The sequence below is a fragment of the Podarcis filfolensis genome (assembly GCF_964270895.1).
Source record: "Podarcis filfolensis genome assembly, chromosome: 3".
NCBI lineage: Eukaryota > Metazoa > Chordata > Lepidosauria > Squamata > Lacertidae > Podarcis > Podarcis filfolensis.
Genome location: NC_139606.1, coordinates 41,812,656 through 41,820,812, shown reverse-complemented (window position 1 = coordinate 41,820,812; position 8,157 = coordinate 41,812,656). Strand labels below are relative to the sequence as shown.

Below are 8,157 nucleotides of genomic sequence, written 5' to 3'. Positions count from 1 at the left end.
TTCCAGTAGCACCTTAAAGACCAACTAAGTTAGTTCTTGGTATGAGCTTTCGTGTGCATGCACACTTCGTCAGATACACTGAGAAATGCACACGAAAGCTCATACCAAGAACTAACTTAGTTGGTCTTTAAGGTGCTACTGGAAAGAAAAAAATTTTTTTTTGCTTTGACTATGGCAGACCAACACGGCTACCTATCATCAACAGTGAATTTGAGGACCTATATCTCAATAGTGACATCTAGTGGCAAAAAATGAAATTTCCCTTACTAATTGCTTGAGCATCTACGGAGATCCTTCCTTACCTTATTGGCCTTGAAAACTCTGATTAGCCCCATTTTTTTTAACAAACAACAGTGGGATTTCTTGGCCGGAGGCTGGGCCTCTTCTGATCCAAAAGATGACAGGGAATTATAAATTTAAAATAATAAAAATGCTGGAGGGTGAATGATCATATATGCAGGTGTGGCTGATATCTTCACTGAGAGGTATGAAATTTGAACAGTAAAATGAACAGTATTTATTTACTTAGGAAAACAAGACATCAAACCTTCCCTTTTCTATTTACATAAATAAATCTAGATTGATTTAGCTTTAATCAACAGCATTGGCCAAAATTAATAGGCTTTATTGAAGGAAGTGATGTACATGCATGGGACTGATCCAAGTGTGCCACTATAGCTTTGATTTTAATATCACAGCAATTGGCACTGCTGAAAAGATAAGCTGAGTAAGATAAATCCGTTCACACATTTGCCTGCAAAGTCATCAAGGAATGAGGGATTCTTCCACAGTTGTGCATTAACCTAAAATGCTCTCTGGTTTCCCAGTAATGCGGTCTATGGCACGAAACGAGTTGCTCTGTGCATGTCTTTCTGCATATAAAAACAAAAATAATTATCACCCCAGTGATTTTCGCCATGGCTTGATATCTATTGTACTACATCTTTTTTTAACCTTGAACAAAGATTACCGAAATAGCTGAAACGGGTCTTTTAAAGCCATCGGAAAAGCACCTCTGATGCTATACACAGATGCTTCATTTTTCAGATCTATTTCCACAGTCTGTTCTCCTACACCCCAGTGCTAATTCTGACCTCAGAAACACTCCCTATCTCCTAATTTTCTCGTCAGCCACCAACGATTTCCTTCTACAAATGCAGTCCGCATTTTGCATGAGTCATCTTCCCCCCCAAGAAGGTCACCAAAGAAGTCCGGTAAAAATTAGAGTGTTTTATAGCTCCTAAGGCTAGCCTTCCTGGTTTCCTTCGAGCCAGTGGAAGTTTGCAATCCTCTCTCTGCACCTTGATCTGAACCGTGTGTGTGTGTGTGTGTTTCTCTCTCTCTCTCTCTCTCTTACTCCTGAAGGGACATAAGACAGGAGGGGTGCGCAGTTTTCCTGAGGCGACACCCATTGAAACAAGAAGTGGCAGCTCCGCAGCAAACGGCGAAAGTGGTTCACTAGAGCCCAAGCCTGAAGAGCAAGTCCCCTTTTGACAGACCCCGCACCTAAGCAAACACGCACAGGGTTGCGCTCTCTCCGAATTGCTGCCTGTGCTGCTTCGCCCGGGGCAGTTTAAAGCTATTTAAAGGGGCTTGGCTTCGGGGGAAACAACCGCCGCCGCACGCTTCGCTTGCAACCCGACCGGTTACAGCGGCGGCGACTCGGCGAGGGAAGCCGTCCCTCAGCCCTTCCCCTCCTGGGGGGCTCTTCGCCCGCCCTCCTGCCCGGAGAGGGCCTATTGCGCGTCAGCCCCTTACAGCTTCTGGCTCCCGAGGCAGAAGCCGGAGCGTTGGCTCCCACCGGCCAATAGGCGCTCTCGATACTCAGCGCTTCGCCCAATCGCGCGCTCCTTTGCTCCGCTGTCCTCAACCTGCCCTGTTCCGTCTCCTCCTGTGAGCGTTTTGCAGCCGTGGCCGATTCCTTCCCTGGCTGCCTTGGGCTCCGCTCTCTCCCCTCCGCCGTCAGTCGCCCTGGCTCGGCCCGGAGCCCTTCGGAGACACTGAGGATGAGCTTGCGCGGCTCCCAGCGCGTGTCCTCTTGCGACCGTCCCAGCCCATTCATCTAGCGACTGGTGAGGGTGGAGGTGCTGCGCGCGCGCGCGGGGGGGGGAAGACTCTGCTGGGGGAAATGGGGGGAGGAGAGGGCGGCGGCGGGAGGGAAGGCAGGCATGAAATAACGTCCCGACCTCGTCCCTCAGCCTCCCACCCCCCCCACCTCCGACCCTCGCCCAGGCAGTGGCCTGGGGGCTTCTGGCAGCTGCATGGCAGGTAGGAATTCAACAGGTGCAGACGGTCCCAGTATGGGCAGGTGTTGAACGGAAGAGCTGCACCGATTGCATTTCTCCTCGCCATGCAGTTGGTTTTTTCCCCAGACTGCAGAAGCTCTGCCAGAAAAATAAAAGATGGCAATCTGTGGGGTGGGACACACACACACACTTCAGGAAAACTGAAGCTGGACACCTGTATTTTTATATAGGGGAAAAGAGTCCCTCGTCTCTCTCTCTCTCCCTCTCTCTCTCCACCCCCCCCCCAAGAAGAAATTGTATATGGAAATATATTTTCTGGATGCTTTTACACCTAGTTTGCAGGATTGACTTTCAGGGCCACTACTGTACCCTCTGGTTCCTTAACATTTTGCTAATAGGATTTGTAATTTGAACTCTGCTGCAAAACTCCATTGGGTAGTGTTGCTTTCATTGGTTCCAAGGGCAACATGCTGAAGGCCGTTTTGCATGACGGTTTATTTCTGACAGATAATGCTGAGGACACCTTCCCCTTGAATGTTTGCACTGTCTAGGTCAGGAACACCTTGCTCTCCTTACTTTGATTGTGGGATAATTTATTGCGTACACACTAGCAGAGCAGGTCATCTCTGTTTAATGGAATGTACAGCTTAGAAAGAAAAGTACTGACAATACAGTGAGCAAAAGGAATCTAATGTTCTTGGTTGTATAGGCAGAGTTCAGACCTCTAAATCTTGATTGTGTACATCAGCTCTGAAATGTTCACAAGATGCCCCAAGTCTGTTAATGAATTATGACGTTTCATTGTTTTATTTTATTTTTTGTTGTTTCCATATTGCATTGATAATTGATTTTTATGGAATTGGACCTTGAATTGGACCCGCAGTCAGTTGAAGAATAAAAGTTATACATGTCCAACTTGCTGCTCACGTCAATACATTGACTGCAGCATCTTGCAGCAGGTCCACATCAAGTACATTACAATGGTCTATTCTGGAAGTTGACAGAGAATGGATACCTGAAGCCATGCTATCCCTGTTCAGAAAAGCCTGTTGTAATTGGTGCACCAACTGAAGCTGGACATAAGCACTCTTAGCCATTAAAGTCACTTAGGACACAAATGTCCATAATGGTTCTAGAAGCGACCTGCAAACTACAAACCTGCTCTTCCAGGGGGAGTGCAACTGCATCTAGAGCAGGGTATTGATATCAATAGGGTTGTCCACTTCCCTAACAAATGCCATTAACCTGGTGACCAAGGCAGTTTTGATTGCAAAACCAGGACTGAATGCAGATTTAAATGGGTCTAGATCAGTGGTTCCCAACCTTTTTTTGGCCTTGCCTCACCTAAGCATCTCTAAAATCCTGATCCCCCCATGACATATAATTCTTATTATTCAAAAAGTGAACTCCTATTCACATGGAGGAAGCCTAAAAGACCATTAACTATTAATAACTCATTCTCAAATTGTCCCCCTTAAAAATCAAATTGCCCCCCTGTGGGCTGTGTGCCCCACATTGGGAACCACGGGTCTAGATACACTGTTTCTTCTAAGCATGCATGAAGCTATCCCACTACCACCTTATCTAGCACCTTGCCCAAGTAGTGATGGGGTGGTAGTATTAAATGCAAATTTGGAGACAATGACATCAAACCAGCGTTTTTCTGTATCCCCCTGCACACCTTGTCTATTTCCTCTTGAGCCATTTTCAACTGCTCCTTACAATGGCCTTCCCCCAAACCTTGTGCACTCCATGCATGGTGGACTCCATCTCTCAGTTCCTGCCAGTTTAGCCAGTAGAAATGATGAGAATTGTAATTCAGAATGTCTTGAGAGTAGCAGCTCAGCTGTAGTGGTGGTTTCAGAGCAGTGATTTAAAAATAACTCCTTGGGAATGAAGATATCGTGCTGATTTTTGGAAGTCTCCTTTTTATTGAACTTGAATATTCAAAGGACTAAAGGCAAAACCTTAGCTACTTGATTATTCCCTAGTCAAAAGCCTAAAAGCATGAGAAGAAAGGAGTAGAGAATTTAATATTGTAAGCATGTCCAATCCAAGATTCTACTTCTTCCAAGTTGGCAACTCAACTGAGCAAGCAATCTGAAGGAAGCATAACATAAGCCATATAAGCAAGTGCACTAATAACTACTGAGAATTCAGCCTTAAGGAAACATAGGATGCTTCCCTGTACTGAGTGAAACCGTAGGTCTTTCTAGCTCAGAATTGCCTACACTGACTGGCAGCAACTTTACAGGTTTTCAAATGGCAGCCTCTCTCGGTCCTACCTGGAGATGCCAGGGATTGAACCTGGTACCTTTTGTATGGAAACCACATGTTTTACTAGTGAACCATATCGCTTCCTCCAGAGTGCTTCTTCTATAGGACAAGAGCTTGCATTGATAGAAGCTATTTGGTATTGCTTTTTGACTTCCTGGGATCTGCAATGGCCTGGGGTTTGATCAGAGACTTCTTTGTTCACAGTCTCCTCACTGTACCCTTGCTGTTGTTTGTGGACATCTGGGGGTTGTAGGGGGTAGAGTCTGTGCCAATGCCTGCTTATATTGTTGTGTTACATGGTTGTTGACACTTTAAATTGGGTTCTCTCCTTTAATGGGTGGAAAGGACTGTGGGGCTGGTACATAGCATACTGTTGTTTGACATTAGAACAAATAAATGATTCTAGTCTTTCTTGCATGACTGGCCACTCCTGTTTTTTTCCTATTACCATATTACCTCCCCTTGGAGGTTTGTAGTTTGCAGGTTGTTCCTAGAACACTATTGACATTTGTGTCCCAAGTGACTTTAATGGCTAAGAGTGCCTATGTCCAGCTTCAGTTGGTGCACCAATTACGACAGGCTTTTCTGAACATGGATAGTATGGCTTCAGTTATACATCTTCTGTCAATGTAGGAGATTGCCTGTATTTTGTTAAATTATTAGATGCACACTTTCCTACCTTTTGGAAGCATCTGGTGTTGATCATATTTGAGATGAATCATAACTTTCCAGTAAATGCTGGAATTCAGCTTTCTTGTATTCCCCCCCCCCCCAATGACATGATCTGCTTGGATAGTCATTTTCGTTTTAATGTTCATGATCCCTTGAATTCTGCTTTGTATTAAGATTTCTTTTTGATGTGTCTTACCTAGAGATTTTTAGTTTTGTGCTCATTTCCATGACATGTGGATATATTACTGTTAAAGAATAACCTATTGCCCACTTCATTGACAAGGAATGCAGGCTGGCTTACAGTGAAACAGATATGTGAGCCAACATTTACATGTTGAATTTGTCTATCACTATTACACAACCTGTGAAGCAACAGATAAGAGAGAACTGCTGAGTCAAAAATGCTTCATGATGTCAGCAGTTTACTTTTTTATAGCAAGTTCCTAAATAGTACTCTGACTAATGTTGTCCTGCCTTCCAGTTTGTTCCCTCTGTGCCCTTTACTGTCAACTCAACAAGTTAAGTAAGTGCTGCTAACCCACTTTTGGTTTGTGGAGTTTGGCAGTTACAATACATTAGCTGTATGTTTTGTCCCTTCAAACTGCCCTCCCCAATTGAGAAGTATAGTTTTGAAAGGGAGGCATTTAAGTTTTAACTTGACAGCCATTGAAATAAGTGATAAAATATGCTTGCCATTATAAATCTTAGTGCTACAGATGTTACAGAGTGTGTGTGAATTATTAATATACAATATAATTCATTGCAAATTGACAGGCAATTTGCATTTGATAGTTTGGTTCCACTTCAAGTATTTGATGGTTATATAACCAATATTTGATATTCTGCCCTTTTCCTCTAATAGGATGATAAGACTCAGTGGTTCTTTGAAAATATCATAGTTGATGGGGTGAAATATTTCCAAATCAACACTAATTATGAAGTTTGAGAGTTTGTAGTGAAAATTACCAAAATTTATGTTAGCCGTGCTTATATATAATGTTATTTCTACATTGCCCATGGATTTTTTTTAATCAAGTGGTTTATAATTTTATAAATAAATACATATAAGCCTACATGACCACAGGGAGAAGAGCAGAGAAAAAAAATGCCATGGTGCATCTGTAACAGTGAAACTGGACACCTTCATCTGCTCCAGCTGCAATAAAGCATTTCTCTCCCATATTGGTCTCTACAGCAACAGTAGGCACTGTAACTCTCCAGCAGTTTGAATTTACTCCCGTTGGTGCACTCTTCCATTGTCTCTCAAGACAGATGGATGCCAACAACATGCCTACATAATTTGAGAGCTGGCTAGTGTAGTGGCTAACAGGGTGTGGGGGTACAGGTGTCTCACAGACAGATGCACAGAGCAACTTCATCTGCAAGTACACTTTAACATTAAAAAGTAGTGAAGGCAGGTTCTTGTGAAATGCAATCAGTAAGCGCATATCACTTCAAAAATTAAAAAGAACAGGTTTTAGCCCAAGTCCTTTTTGCCTGATTAAACATGAGGCCAGGCATATAAAGAAGCATAAAGAAAACATTACCCGTGTGAGGTTTATGTACTTAGTGTCACATTTAAACCTGTTTGTAGATGTCTACATGTGCATAGGCACCTTAGTTTAAATAGAACACCAATTGCATGAAATCCCATATGGGTACTGTGTGTGTGTGTGTGTGTTTTTACATGCTGGTGTCATATTTAAAAATGGACACGAGTGTGTGAAATATGAGGCAGGGCAAGTCAGAGACCATATAAAACTTGAAACAAATATGATGATGAGTTGCATCAGGCACCAAGCCACAACTGCTGGTAATGAGCAAGTAAGAAAAGTCCCTAGTTAGAGTCTATTTCTGTTACATGTCTGGCTATAGCCTCTTGATTGCTTTGCAGTTTTGGTCACTCAATTTTAATTCAGCATTTGAATTTTTGTTTCTTCTACATGAAAACTGGTATTCAGAGGGATACTGCCTCCAACAGTGGGGGCAGAACATAGCCATCATGGCTAGTAGCCATTCTGAATTTGTCTGTTCTTCCAAATCTGTCCACGTTGGTGTCCATGACTATATCCTGTGGTTGTTTAGCTAAGCATTGTGTGAAGAAGTGCTTGAAGGAAGAGCCATAGCTCAGTATTAGAGCATCTGCTTTGCATACAGAAGGTCCCAGGTTCAGTCCTCAGCATCCCTAGGTAGGGCTGAGAGAGCCCTCTGTCAGAAACCCAGGAGAGCCACTGATGGACCAGTGGTCTGACTAGGTATAAGGCAGCTTCCTTGTTACTTTGTTTTGTCTGCCCTAAATCACTCAACATTCAGCTTCATTGGATATCCTTGAATTCTAATAGTGAGAGAGGAAGAAAAAACTCCCTGTTTTCTCCATACTGTGCATCATCTTTGCCTTTCTATCATGCCCCTCCTTATTTGCTTTTTTCAATTAAGAATCCCCAAATGTTGTAACTTTGCATCATAGGGAACTTGTTTCACCCCTTGATCATTTTAGTCGTCCATTTATGAACTTGCTCCAGCTCTACAGTATCTTTTTTGAAACAAATTAAACATTATTGAGACTTAGGAGTCATAGAGTGAGATACTTTATTAAAGCAATTAAAGCATAAGATACTGAGATGGATTTACTTTCTGTTTTCTATAAGTTCAGTTGTATGTTCAGTTATATGTATGTCACTTGTTGCTCAAGTCTGAACGCCAAAGTTGGAAGGGGGAGATAGAGTTAATATTGCCTGAGCATCATGTGATTTATGAAAATTTTGAACAGTGCAGTGATGAACAAAGTTAACTTGAGAACATAAAAATGCAAACAAGGTATGGCTGTAGTATATCTCCAAAAGCAAGTTCATATAATATGTCAGTAAATTAGTTAGTGAATATGTAGTACCTGGGACAAAGATTAAATATACTTAAATGTATGTATAAATAGAATAGAAGCATGTAGTTCAAATCTTGTTTA

At 42.6% G+C, this 8,157-nt stretch overlaps 1 protein-coding gene and 1 long non-coding RNA gene across 2 annotated transcripts in view; one reads left to right on the top strand and one right to left on the bottom strand.

The window, feature by feature from the left end:
• Nucleotides 1-609: 609 nt before the first annotated feature.
• Nucleotides 610-1,127, bottom strand: LOC310760160. Its single transcript, XR_014546814.1, has 2 exons — nt 971-1,127; nt 610-872 (listed from the first exon to the last, which is right to left on the bottom strand). It is a non-coding gene; the product is annotated as an uncharacterized lncRNA (long non-coding RNA).
• Nucleotides 1,128-1,839: 712 nt separating this feature from the next.
• The window catches only part of IBTK (inhibitor of Bruton tyrosine kinase), a 43,724-nt gene continuing 37,406 nt past the window's right edge, over nt 1,840-8,157 (top strand). Inside the window, exon 1 of the mRNA XM_083608104.1 lies at nt 1,840-2,072. The gene's annotated coding sequence lies outside the window, so the exon portion shown is untranslated. The remainder of the gene's footprint in view (nt 2,073-8,157) is intronic.